Here is a 14,922-nt window from a genome sequence, read left to right on the forward strand (position 1 = left end):
TTGCCACTAGGCCTCCCCGTTTTTATGATAAATCTACAGGAAAACATAAAGACTCATGACAATCCTAGGGGATTGACGGGGCAAATGAGGACACATGTAATGATGTCACATTTTAAATACTATAATATAGGTACTTGCATCCAATGACACAAATATGTAATTAAGGTATTTGTGCAGTGGTGTCACCATGCAGATGCCATCATTGTGGTATCATCATGGTTTATTACAAACTGCTGTGAAGAATGAAGGATTATGAGTCAATAGGATATACAGGACCACATGGGATAAAGTGCCCATTTGTATAGTTAGACATATCTGTTGTCTCTATGAGCAGCATTTTGAATATCAATAAAGGACAATATTTGTAGCTCAGGATTGAAATGCCTGGTCCTTGGTGCTCTCTGAGCTTGGCTGTTTTCTTGCAGACATTTTATTATCCAACTAGGTAACAAACTGTTAGTCCTGATGATGTTAGGTTTAGGGTTAGGCACCAAGGGCCCCTCATTTTAAATATCCATGCAGATAATCTTCAATTTGGCTAAACATCTATTTTGTACTGATTTTTATCTTTGTCTCTCAGAAAATACAGATCATGTTAGGAAACACAGAAATCACATTTTATTATTGAAAATATTCTTATTAGGAATATATTACCCTAACAAAAGAACAAAAAGAAACCCCTAATTTATACCACTGCTTTACCCAATACAATGACACTGGGAATTAAGAAACATATCTGAAATGACCAAAAGCTGAGAAAGATGTTCTAACAAGTCTACTAGCAAGCTCTGATTTGCCGGCTATGTTTTTCAGACACATGTTTTCAAACTTACTAATATATCGCTGATAGTAGATGGAAGGGAGGGAGGGAGTTAAAAATAGAAGTATAAAGTTTCCACTAGGTTAAACACACTTGCCTTACCATTAATCCTCAATCTCCCAATATAAAGGGGTCCCAAATTCAGTGATCTCACTGCAGTGGCATCTGCCAGCACCCAAAATTGAGAAAGTGAGATATAGAACTTGGTGATGTTATTAGATTTTAATTAGGTTCTATTTGTACTATGCCTAGAGATGTCTGAGTAGGAATTTGGAGACTTCAATGTCCCCCACATACATCTATTACTGAATTATAAAGAAAAAAAATCAAAGGAAATTATATCCAGAATTTGTTCTTCAATTATATTTGTATGCTACCTCACAACACAGATTCATGGGCTGGCCTATGATAAAAGCAGTATTAATTAAAACAACAACAGCCTAACATTGTAAAATTTAAAAAACAACAAGGAGAAATATAAGAAAAATAAAACTGATAGTCATTCTATTTTAATAATAATAAGATTGTTTTTGAAACTGCGGGATACAAATATCAAGGGTTATTTAAAAGATCTAAATGAAGAAAAAGTTTGATAGGTGATGGAAAAATGTGTGGAATCCACAAGCTTCAATGAAGAAGCTATTACTCATTAGGTTTCCCTTTAGCAAAATTCTCCATGAGGGTCACTTACCTTATTTCCTTCAGGATATTAAGGTACAATGAAATTAATTTCCTGTAATCATCATTAAACCTCAGCAACTAAACTAGAAGGTGAAAAATGGAGAGAGAGACAGATGCTTCAATTGTAACAGCATCTGACTAATACACAACTGAGTCCCTCAAAATCCTGTAAGTTAGTATCTTCAATCTCTTCAGGAAAAAAAAAGATCTTTCCAAATATTTACTTTTAAAGCCTAATGGCTAATTGATTTCAGTTCCTCAATATAACAATTCAGAACCACTCTTTACCCACGTTCACTTCTGGAGCATTCATAATAAAACAAGACATGCTGGATTGTGGCCAATTAACTTTTGGGTGCTTTGGTTCAGAGTACATAAACCTATTACTTCTTTGAAATTAGTCAATACTCACTCTAAATCTAAGCGCTTAAGGTGTCCCCAGGGGAGAGGATTTTAAATGACATTTTAACAAAATGAAAGAATTCAAAATAGTGTTTGTATTATTTAAAAACCAAGGGATAGTTTGTCTGAACATCAGCTGTAAAGAGAAAAAGAAGCTAAATGCCAGAGACCAAATTAACTAGCTCAGCAGGTTTCCTTACAGACAACATGGGTGAGAAAAGGTCATCAGTGAGCTTGCTATTTATCAACTATATGTATAAACTAATTATTCAGTTCAACTCAGCTGCCTTTCAACCTGGGTGCTCAGTAAAACCTCCCATCATTAAGGTTTAGCTTCATTAGTATTCTCTGCATGGCAAGAATATGGATCAAATTTAAGAAGCTCTGACTGAGTCACAAGGTATGTAATACTGCTAGAGAATAGTAAGTAAAGAATTTAAAAAATATATCTAGAACTGTTGCTCAGATTTCCTCTCTAAAAAAAAGTCACTAAAAGGTGATCATAAACCTGCCAAAAATCAAAATTTAGCCTCTGTGATCTGATCAACAGTGATCACATCTAATGCTGAAATCCATAAATTTAAAAATGTAGGTTCAGAAAGAACAATACTTCACACAAAAGAGAAACAACGAAATGGAATCTCTTGGCCTCCATTCTATCCCCAGATAGCACTATTAGGCCTAAGTTCAATGGCTATACTGGCCAACTTTCTATTTGAAATATATCTGTATATGTCAAAAGTGTAAAATATGAGAAAAATATACATGATGATAAACTACAATAGTAAGAAGAGTGGGTAGGGAAGAAAACTGACTGGATCTTATTAAAAATAACTTGCTATTGTATTTGTTTGCTAATTTATTGAATCTACACATCCACACACCACACACTTTTAAAAATATATATGGACAACCCACCAATTTTTATCCTTCAGAACAACACTATGAGTGCTTGGTTTGAGAATAGTGACTGACACCCAACTGAGTGGATATTTGATCCTGAGTCTTCTGTGTTCCTGTTCAAATCTTTTAATTGTTTTATAAAATACTGGAACTCAGAACTGAGTAGGAGAAATTATAAAAATTACTAATATAATAAAGGTAATGGTTTCCCCTGTCTAGTCATGTTCAACTCTAGAGGGCAATGCTCATCTCCATTTCTTAGTCGAGAGAGCCAGGTTGTCTGAAGACATTTCCCTGGTTATATGGTCAGAATGACTACATGCCAAGGAACCCAGAATGCTGTTACTGGCCCACCAAAATGGTACCTATTTATCTACTCATACTTTCGAACTGCTAGTTGGGCAGGAGCTGGGCAAGTAATGGTAGCTCACCCCATCATGCAGCCCTTGGGTCTCGAAACCGGCTTGTGAGTTTTCCAGCTCTTTAAGTGCTGAGCCAATGCACCCCAATATTGCCCAACTGTACTATATCCAATAGTAGAATATCTTAGGTTGAACTAAATAACTACAACACATTGTATTTTATAGTTGGAAAGAATCAATACTAGGGTCTTACCATCTGTACCTTGAGCTAAGAAAACATAATACTTAACAATAATATTCCTGCCACTTCTTCATCAGACCTGTACCGTTCAATTACAGGTAGCTTGTTAAATATCATAGTGTAACTTAGTATGAGATGATGACTTAAAATTATTTCTACTTATTTTCCAAACCAGAAACTATGAATGTAATACTCATTTAGTTACAACATCTGAGCAAATTCTAACAAGATCCTGCATAACATACTGTGCTTTTTCATCTGCACAAAAGTTTTCCTTGCTACTAGGTGGCAAATTGACTATTGGGGGGGAAATGGATTAAACTTGTTAAGCATGTAATTTAAAAGAAAAATATGATTTTTCATATACCAATGAAATCAACAGGAAATAAAAGCTACAACTGGGAATTTGTATACAACATGTAACCAGTCTCAGCAATTATTTGTACTACCTACAGAATGCTCTTGAACAATGAGCAATCTGTGATGATAGCACTAAAGGTATGTGGGTTACACCTAGCAACACTCAGCTCTATGCAATGCAGTGGCATGCTCCCAACAAACATGGACCAGAGGGCAATTATGATTGATCAGGTGCATGCTAGCAGTGCCAGAGGGCTGCTCTTGAATCTAGTTTTAATTAATTATTATTATTAGTGCTTCTTGACTTAATTCATTTATATAATCATAATCATAATCATGTTGTTGTTGTTGTTGTTAGTTGCGAAGTCGTGTCCGACCCATCGCGACCCTATGGACAACGTTCCTCCAGGCTTTCCTGTCCTCTACCATCTTCTGGAGGCCATTTAAGCTCACGCCTACTGCTTCAGTGACTCCATCCAGCCACCTCATTCTCTGTCGTCCCCTTCTTCTCTTGCCCTCAATCTTTCCCAGCATTAGGCTCTTCTCCAGTGAGTCCTTCCTTCTCATTAGGTGGCCAAAGTATTTGAGTTTTAGCTTCAGGATCTGGCCTTCTAAAGAGCAGTCAGGGTTGATCTCCTCTAGGACTGACCGGTTTGATCGCCTTGCAGTCCAAGGGACTCGCAGGAGTCTTCTCCAGCACCACAGTTCAAAGGCCTCAATTCTTTGGCGCTCAGCCTTTCTTATGGTCCAACTTTCACTGCCATACATTGCAACTGGGAAGACCATAGCCTTGACTATACGCACTTTTGTTGACAGGGTGATGTCTCTGCTTTTTAGTGTGCTGTCTAGATTTGCCATGGCTTTCCTCCCGAGGAGCAAGCGTCTTTTAATTTCTTGACTACAGTCCCCATCTGCAGTGATCTTGGAACCCAGGAAAATAAAATCTGTCACTACCTCCATTTCTTCCCCATCTATTTGCCAGGAATTGAGAGGGCCGGTTGCCATGATCTTGGTTTTCTTAATGTTTAGTTTCAACCCAACTTTTGCACTCTCCTTCTTCACCCGCAACAAGAGGCTCTTTAGTTCTTCTTCACTTTCTGCCATTAGAGTGGTATAATCTGCATATCTTAGGTTGTTGATATTTCTTCCGGCAATCTTAATTCCAACTTTTGATTCATCTAGCCCTGCCTTTCTCATGATGTGCTCTGCATATAAGTTAAATAGGCAAGGCGACAGTATACAGCCTTGCCGGACTCCTTTCCCAATTTTGAACCAATCAGTGGTTCCATGTCCAGTTCTCACTGTTGCTTCTTGGCCCGCATATAGGTTTCTCAAGAGACAAATAAGATGGTCTGGTACTCCCATCTCTTTAGGGACTTGCCACAGTTTGTTATGATCCACACAATCAAAGGCTTTAGCATAGTCAATGAAGCAGAAGTAGATGTTTTTCTGGAACTCTCTAGCTTTCTCCATGATCCAGCGTATGTTGGCAATTTGATCTCTAGTTCCTCTGCCTCTTCGAAATCCTGCCTGTACTTCTGGTAGTTCTCGATCCACATACTGCTGGAGTCTAGCTTGTAGGATTTTAAGCATAACTTTACTAGCATGAGAAATGAGTGCAATGGTGCGATAGTTTGAACATTCTTTGGCACTGCCTTTCTTTGGAATTGGAATGTAAACTGATCTTTTCCAATCCTGTGGCCACTCTTGAGTTTTCCAAATTTGCTGGCAAATTGAGTGTAGCACTTTTACTGCATCGTCTTTTAAGATTTTGAATAGCTCAGCTGGAATACTGTCACCTCCACTAGCTTTGTTGTTGCTCAGCTTTTCTAAGGCCCACTTCACTTCACATTCTAGGATGTCTGGCTCGAGGTCAGTGACCACCTCATTGTGATTATCAGGGACGTTAAGCTCATTCTTGTATAGTTCTTCTGTGTAATTTTGCCATCTCTTCTTAATCTCTTCTGCCTCTGTTAGGTCCCTGCCATTTTGGTCCTTTATCATGCCCATTTTTGCATTAAACGTTCCCTTCATTTCTCCAATTTTCTTGAAAAGATCTCTGGTCCTCCCTATTCTATTATTTTCTTCTATTTCTTTGCACTGTTCATTTAAGAAGGCATTCTTATCTCTTCTAGCTATTCTCTGGAATTCTGCATTCAATTGGGCATATCTTTCTTTTTCTCCCTTGCCTTTCGCTTCCCTCCTTTCCTCAGCTATTTGCAAAGCTTCCTCAGACAACCATTTTGCTTTCTTGCATTTCTTTTTCTTTGGGATGGTTTTGGTTGCTACCTCTTGTACAATGTTGCGAACCTCTGTCCATAGTTCTTCAGGCACTCTGTCTATCAGATCTAATTCCTTAAATCTATTTGTCACCTCTACTGTATATTGAACAGGGATATGATTTAATTCATACCTGACTGGCCTAGTGCTTTTCCCTACTTTCTTCAGTTTAAGCCTAAACTTTGCAACAAGAAGCTCATGGTCTGAGCCACAGTCAGCTCCTGGTCTTGTTTTTACTGCCTGTATAGAGCTTCTCCATCTTTGGCTGCAGAGCACATAGTCAATCTGATTTCTGTGTTGACCGTCTGGTGATGTCCATGTGTAGAGCCGTCTCTTGCGTTGTTGGAAAAGAGTGTTTGCTATGACCATCGTATTCTCTTGACAAAATTCTATCAGCCTGTGCCCTGCTTCATTTTGTACTCCAAGGCCAAACTTGCCTGTTATTCCGGTTATCTTTTGGCTTCCTACTTTAGCATTCCAATCCCCCATGATGATAAGGACATCATTTTTTGGTGTTAGTTCTATAAGGTGCTGTAGGGCTTCATAGAACCGGTCAATTTCATCCTCTTCAGCACCGGTGGTTGGGGCATAGACTTGGACTACTGTGATATTGAATGGTTTGCCTTGGATTCGAACTGAGATCATTCTGTCATTTTGAGGATTGTATCCCAGTATTGCTTTTCCTATTCTTTTATTGACTATGAAGGCTACTCCATTTCTTCTGAGGGATTCTTGCCCGCAGTAGTATACCTGATGGTCATCTGAATTAAATTCACCCATTCCTGTCCATTTTAGTTCGCTGATACCTAAGATGTCGATGTTCAGTCTTGTCATCTCTTGTTTGACCACGTCCAGCTTTCCTTGATTCATGGATCTTACATTCCAGGTTCCTATGGAGAAAAAATCTTTACAGCATCGGACTTTCCTTTCACCACCAGACATATCCACAGCTGAGCGTCCTTTCGGCTTTGGCCCAGTCGCTTCATTCTTTCTGGCGCTACTAGTACTAGCCCTCTGCTCTTCCTCAGTAGCATATTGGACGCCTTCCGACCTGAGGGGCTCATCTTCCAGCGTCATATCGTTTTGCCTTTTGGTACTGTCCATAGGGTTTTCATGGCAATGATACTGGAGTGGGTTGCCATTTCCTTCTCCAGTGGATCACGTTTTGTCAGAACTCTCTGCTATGACCTGTCCGTCTTGGGTGGCCCTGCACGGCATAGCTCATAGCTTCATTGAATTACGCAAGCCCCTTCGCCACGACAAGGCAGTAATCCATGAAGGGGATCATAATCATAATACAGTAAAAAAGTTGGAAGGGACCTTGGAGATCATCTAGTCCAACTCCTGCTCAGGCAGGAAACCCTATACCGTTTCCGACAAATGGCTGTTCAGACCCTTCTTAAAATCTTCCAGTGTTGGAGCATTCACAGCTTCTGGAGGCAGGTTGTTTCACTGATTAATTATTCTGTCAGGAAATTTCTCCTTACTTCTAGGTTGCTTCTCTCTTTGGTTAGTTTCCATCTGTTGCTTCTTGTCCTGCCTTCAGGCGCTTTGGAGAATAGCTTGACTCCCTCTTCTTTGTGGAAACACCTGAGATATTGGAACACTGGTATCATGTCACCCTTTGTCCTTCTCTTCATTCAACTAAACATATCCAATTCCAGCAATTGTTCCTTATATGTTTTAGCCTCCAGTCTCCTAATCATCTTTGTTGCTCTTCTCTTACTCTTTCTAGAGTCTCACCATCTTTTTTTACATCACTTTGACCAAAACTGGATGTAGTATTCCAAGTGTGGCCTTACCAAGTGGTATTGTACAGTGGTATTAACACTTCACGTGATCTAATGTAGCCCAGCACTGTGTTGGCTTTTTCTGGCATCTGCAGCTCACTGCTGGCTCATATTTAAGTGATTGTCCACTAGGATTCTGAGATCCCTGTCACAGTTACTACTTTTGGTACCACCTGTGCATTTAGTTTTTCTTGCCTAAATGTAGAACCTTACTTTTTTTACCATTGAATTTCATTTTGTTAGATAGTGCCCAAAATGTCTGTCAAGATTCTTCTGTATCTTAAGCCTATCTTCTGGAGTGTTGGCTATTCCTGCCAGCTTGGTGTCATCTGCAAATTTGATGAGTTTCCCCATCTATACTCTCATCCAAATCATCAATGAAGTTGTTGAAGAGCAGTGGGCCCAGAACAAAGCCCTGGGGTACCCCACTACACACTTCCCTCCATATAGATGCAGTTCCATTGAGGACCACAGGTTGAGTACGGCCAGTCAGCCAGCTATGAATCCACCTGGTAGAGATGCTGTCTAACCACATTTGTTTATCTTATCAAGTAGTAGGTTGTGATCTATTTTATCAAATGCCTTACTGAAGTCCAAGTAAATTATATCCACAGCATTGCTATGTTTTTTCCCTTTATTTTAAGACAGATGCAAAAACCAAGTTAAATAGTTCTGCTTTCTCCCTGTTGCTTGTCACCTTCTTGCCACTTTCTCCCACTAATGGACCAATCATTTCCTTAACTTTTTTCTTGTTTTTACATGTTGAAAGAAGCTTTTTTTGTTATTTTTGACTTTTGTCGCAAGCCTTAGTTCATTTTGAGCCTCAGCTTTCCTCACTTCAATGTTCGGGCTATTTGCTGATATTCTGCCTTAGTTATGTGCCCCTCTTTCCTTTTTTTATACTTATCATTTTTGTCTTTCAATTTATCAGAGATTACTTTATGTAGCCATGGTGGTTTCTTTTGAGAGCTGTTATTTTTCTTCTTCATTGGTATTGTGCAAGACCGGGCTTTTATAATCTCACTTTTCAAGATTTCCCAAGCTTCTTGAGTTGTTTTCCCCTTGAGGATTCTCATCCATGGAATCCTTCCCAAGCTCTAAATTTATTGAAATTACCTCTCTTAGCAATCTTGAAGCAAGGTCTCATCAATATTTATGGAAAGAAAGAAAGAAAGAAAGAAAGAAAGAAAGAAAGAAAGAAAGAAAGAAAGAAAGAAAGAAAGAAAGAAAGAAAGAAAGAAAGAAAGAAAGGAAGGAGAGGAAGGAGAGGAAGGAAAGGAAGGAAGGAAGGATGGAAGGAAGGAAGGAAGGAAGGAAGGAAGGAAGGAAGGAAGGAAGGAAGGAAGGAAAGAAGGAAGGAAGGAAGGAAGGAAGATAAAAGAAAGGAAAGGAAAGGAAAGGAAAGGAAAGGAAAGGAAAGGAAAGGAAAGGAAAGGAAAGGAAAGGAAAGGAAGAAAGACAAGCAAATATAGAGTGATATCTGCATTCAAAATAACAAATGCCTAAACGTTTAATTTCACTTATTATATTTTGAAATTTTTTAACAGGTACAATCCCAAAATGGGTTATCTTATTTAATCCAACTACTCACTAACTAAATTATATATTGTAGTAACAGTGATGTATTAACATGCTCTTTTTACAATATGGGTTTTGCTGAATTCGTTTTGGTCAGACAGATTTTTGGTTTTGTTTATTGCTCATATTATTTTTGACTCTCTTGCAGTTATACAATGTTTTAAACCACTGATTAGAATAAACCTTTGGGAGTTGAATGAACTAAAATATATACCATGAATAATAAGTAAAAAATAAGAAAGATATAATGATGCTAAATGGGTATAACTGTTTATTAGCTTATTAGGTTGCCGGCGTCAACCTCCCTCCGTCCAGTGCGCTCCCACAGAGAGGGCCTCCTCAGGGTGCCTCCGATCAGAGAATGTCGACTGGTGGCCCCAGGGGGAGGGCGTTCTCTGTGGGCGCTCCAGACCTGTGGAACCGCTTGCCAGTTGAGCTCCGGATGGCTCCCGACCTTCGCTCCTTCCGGCGGGATCTAAAAACCTATTTATTTGAGCAGTCCGGCCTGGTCTGATGGGTTTGGGGTTGGGTTTTTAATATGGTTTTAACTATTGTATATATCGGGCATAAATTATTTAATTGTTTTTTAACTTTTGTACTTTGTTTTTTAATATTTATTGCCCTGTACACTGCCCTGAGTCCTTCGGGAGAAGGGCGGTATAAAAATTAAATAAATAAATAAATAAATAAATAAATAAATAAATAAATAAATAAATAAATCAGTGCATGCAATTCCAATATAATCTTAGAAGAATTACAATACTGTGACTGTTCAAATTAAATCATCTGTAAAATTCTATTTCTCTGGCACTAACCCGTGCATACTTTCCTTGGACTAAGCATCAAATTTCACCATTAATTCTTTTAATAAATTAGCTGCTTTATAATAATCTCACACTGCAATCTTACACAAAGATATACTTTCAGAAATGCTGAAAGGTCTTTCAGTTTTTCCAGCATATAAACATATTTTCCCATAAGGTTATTACATTAAAAAACTAAAAATGGCAATCATAAAATAACTTTTGTATGTATGTATATTTATATATGAGCATTTATGTATATATCTACGTGCATACAATATACTGTATTAATTAATAAAACATACTGTGATTGGCCTATGGGGCTTGACTACACCTATTTGTGGGTTTCTGTGTATATATGATGTGTGTTAATGTGTGTGTGTAATAAAAGAAGCTCTCTTCTACAAAATGTTATTATCACTGCTTCTCCCCAATAACTCCATCCTGTCTGCCACATAAAGATTCTTATTATCCCATTACACACAGCCACATTTTTTCTCTTCCAGTAACTCTTCATTGTCCCAATCTGAAATGCTTTTCTATATGCAAATATAAGTTCTGTCCCAGGAAAAGAAACAGATGTTTTCTCAGTAGCTCCATATGCTTGTAAGATCTCAATTTGGCACAGTGAATATCTATCTACTCCAGAGGCAATGTACTTTTAAAGCACACTCTCTCAACAGAAGATAAATCTTCCCTAAAATGACATTAATATTATAATCCTACTGTGATGCCAACAAATGGTTCCTTCCCCCCTTTTAAAATAATTTGTCGTATTCTATAATATCATCCATTCTGCTTTAATGGTGGTAAGGATGCATAGGAACAGTTCATGAATAAATCATGCTATGCAATCAAGAATATGAAAAAACTATATACCTTCCCCCCAAAAAAAACTGGATGCACACACATTTAAAGATGTATTTGTAGATGTGGAGCTAGAAATTGACCAAGAGTTAGAGACAGTCCTGGCTGGCTGGCTGGTGGGGTGGATGCTACATCCCACTGTGGGCTGGATGCTACATCCCACTGTGGCAGAAAGAAGCCAGAACACATAACTAACATATGCTCAAATACATGCAGAATGAGTGGCTTCTCCAATCATACTTAGACTTATTCTCTTCACAAAGATTGGTAAGTAAATCTTTATTAAGGTTTATTGGTTGTAAGCTGCCTAGATGGGCCACCTCTAGGTAAGATGGGCACCATATAAGTTTAATAAATAAAATAAATGTAATAAAATAAACAAAAGGTCTTTGATCAACATGTGTACTTATACATACATACATAGTTGGTTAGAAGATGGGTAACTACATAAATGTTTTAAATAAATATGTATGTAATATATGTGTATGCACACACATACACACAAAAATTTATTTTAAAGATAGCAACCAAAATAAATTATATGAGTTGGAGACGAAGAAAGGAGGGGGGTAAAGGAAGGACTCAACGAAATACATCAGAACTGAAGAACCTTCTTGGACAATAAGCAAAACATCTTCAAAGAAAAAACAAAATTCAATTGCCTTTTGAAAAAGCACATTTGGGACAACCATGACCTAGATGATTGAGAATCTACATGGGCATAAACAAAATATAGTGTTGTTGATCAATATTTGTTGCCTTGCTCTTGTAGCACGAGGCACAATTTGGCAACATGATGGGTAATAGTGACTTTATAGTGATGTACCATTTGTTATAAAATTCAGTCTCCAAGACACACATAGCCTTGGTGCTAAAGCAATGTCATGTTGCCATCCTGTATCAAAAATCCTCTCTTTCACTGATCTTGTTGCTTGCCCATATTTCATCTTATGTATTGCCTCCTTAGAAAAGCCATGGCTGCCAGTTTTTCTCTAATGGAAGCTATCTCTGTTAATGAGGGATGTCAGGCTGTTGGATTAAAGAGTAGTCTTAGCCAATAATTAAAAATAACCAACCTGACTTCTATCCTTGTATTTCCTATCTCTAGTCTTAAAGCTGAATTCGATACACATCTGGGGACTTCCATGATCTTAAGAACTTAGGCAGTACCCATTTGAGTGCAGTTATGTTAGTGAAACCCATATAATAGTTGTACCAGAGCTTTTGCTACAGTTGTTTTAGTGCAACTGGTACATAATGGACACCTTTAGTGAGATAAAAGGAAACTATACCAGTTTCACTCCTCTGGGAAACTTGTAATATGTGGCCCAAGTGTGGGTCACTGCATCCCAAAGAATGAAAAGTAACTCTGAGTAATTAAAGCATTTGATTTGCTGAATGTTATTGCCACTGATGTGCCAAACATGAATTTTAGGTCTTTTGTTAAAGATCAGAACTTGAGAGATTTTTTGGTAATTAGCAATTTTTCCTAATTCACAATTTTGAGCAAAAGATCTAAAAGTTCTTTGCATGTTGTCAGCATACAGTAGAACTAAAAGGCCTCAATAAGCTAATTTTGGTGGGTGAAAATTGCTTTCCTTCATTGAGATATTGTGTAACAGAATTTATGGAGGGGTAAAAAGTAATGGAGCAGGGATACAGCCTTGCTTGTTACAACTTGAGTTAGTTTGCTATCTTTGGGGTTAACATAGGCATGTCAAAATGCCAGCCCACAGGCCGAATGCATCATCCCGAAACCATGCCCACCACATTGCCGGCAATGGGGAAAAAGTCACGATATGTTGTGCAACGTCACATGACATCACAAGTTTGACATGCCTGGGCTAACATATTACCCCCAGGTTGGTATTGCTAAAAAGTAGATTAGTAAAAGTAATTTTGTATCTATGTTGATAGATAGCAACTTAATCCAAATTAATTCTCTCAATATGGAGTCAAATGCAGATTTGAGATTCACAAAAGCTACATAAAGGAAATAATTGGATCCAAGGAATTGTAGGATTATCACTTGGTCCTGGTAGATCTTCTTGGTCTAAAGCCAGCCTGTTCTTCAGCCAGGATATTACTGTTTTCAATCCAATCATAAAATATCTCAAATAGACATTAGGCATAGATTTTGTCCCTTTCCAAAGGACATCAGAAGAATTCTACACACCTTTTGCTACACTAATTCCATGTGAGTTCTGCTCTTTTTTCTACTGTGTCTCACTCTAGCTGATACACTTAAGGAAACATATACACAGCTGTATTAAATGCTAGGTACAGTAAATGTGAAAAACAAATCAGTGAGGATTCTGGAAGCTGCCACGCTTGTAGCAGCAGGAAACAATCCTGAGGAAGAGCTGTGGCTGTGTGGAAAAGCATAAGCTTTGGACACAAAAGACATAAAGTCCAAGCCTTCACTGGAGAAACACCTCTACCTCAGGATGTGGAGATCTGCTATAATCTAAAAGCAAGCAACAATGAGATTCATCTGATGATACCTTCTTACATTTGTAATCCACCAGAAGGCAAGTGACATAAAAAGATAGTAAAAAGTCTATCCAAAAAAACCAAAACAAAACATTTTTGTAACTGGTTTTCTTGGGATGGTGCATAATCTCTATATTATGTTAATATTCTTTTTCTAGAAAAGCATAGTTCAATACACGCATTTAAATGACTCTGAGAATCCATTCTAAATGTCAAGAAAGCTTAATTTTATATATGAGAAGAAAAACTCCAATCATACTTGCATTCTAATGAACTGAGCAGAAAGGAAATGGGGGGAGGGGGAGCCAAGGAATGTTATGATATGCAGAGGCCTCATCTCCTTCGTAAAACATCTGGGAGAGGACACATTTCATAAACTTTATCCTGACAAGATTATTTGACAGGTCAGTTAATTTAAATGTGTTAGCTCACTGTACTACAAGATAACAACAACTATATTAAAAATGCACCAATCCCCTGAGATGCTCAAAAGATTTGGAGGGGGGGGGTTTACTATACACAGAATAATAAAAACATATGTGCATTCAATAAATACACCATAATCAAAAACATCATCTTAACATTCCATAAATACTACAGTTTGGGGAACACAGGAAAACAGAGCTATTGTCAAATATAAGTTCAGAATGATTATGACCATAAAAATCTTCCTTCGTACAAAATATTACAACAATATCAAGTGTTGTCAGTTATCCATATTTTTTTTGGCATGCACAAGCATGGAGATTTTGTTTAGATTTCAGCACAAGTCTGTGCATGTGCACCACAGGCTTTTTCTGTGGCTTTGAAGGAATAAGAAAAACTTGCTAGAAAGCCAGCAGAAAGATCATTTTCCTTGGGCCAAATGTGGCCCCATCAATCTGGTTTTGTTTTCAACTGGAGACTGTGCAACATAGCAGCTATGTTACGTCCAAGGGAAACAAGTAACAGTAGTCCGCAGAATTTTCAAATGAAAACCTCTATAGTTATGAGACATTCTTCATGAGAATTTTGTATGGCTTTTTCTTGGAGTATATAGTTTCCTCACCACAAAGTGCCTCACATTGCATTTACTGGGACTTAGACCAATAGAATAAAGGGTTTAAAAGAAGGGTTTAACAGAGTGAGCGCCTGTTACTCGTCCCAGCTTCTGCCCACCTAGCAGTTCGAAAGCACGTAAAAATGCAAGTAGAAAAATAGGGACCACTATGGTGGGAAGGTAACAGCGTTCCGTGCACCTTTGGTGTCTAGTCATGCCGGCCACATGACCACGGAGACGTCCTCGGACAAACGCTGGCTCTTCGGCTATGAAACGGAGATGAGCACCGGCCCCTAGAGTCGG

General features: G+C 38.1%; 1 protein-coding gene across 4 annotated transcripts in view; it reads right to left on the reverse strand.

Moving 5' to 3' along the window:
* The window catches only part of FGFR2 (fibroblast growth factor receptor 2), a 127,332-nt gene that overhangs the window by 99,723 nt on the left and 12,687 nt on the right, over nt 1–14,922 (reverse strand). The gene's annotated exons all lie outside the window — the stretch shown is intronic.

This window comes from Vipera berus (assembly GCF_964194415.1).
Source record: "Vipera berus genome assembly, chromosome: 5".
Classification (NCBI taxonomy): Eukaryota; Metazoa; Chordata; class Lepidosauria; order Squamata; family Viperidae; genus Vipera; species Vipera berus.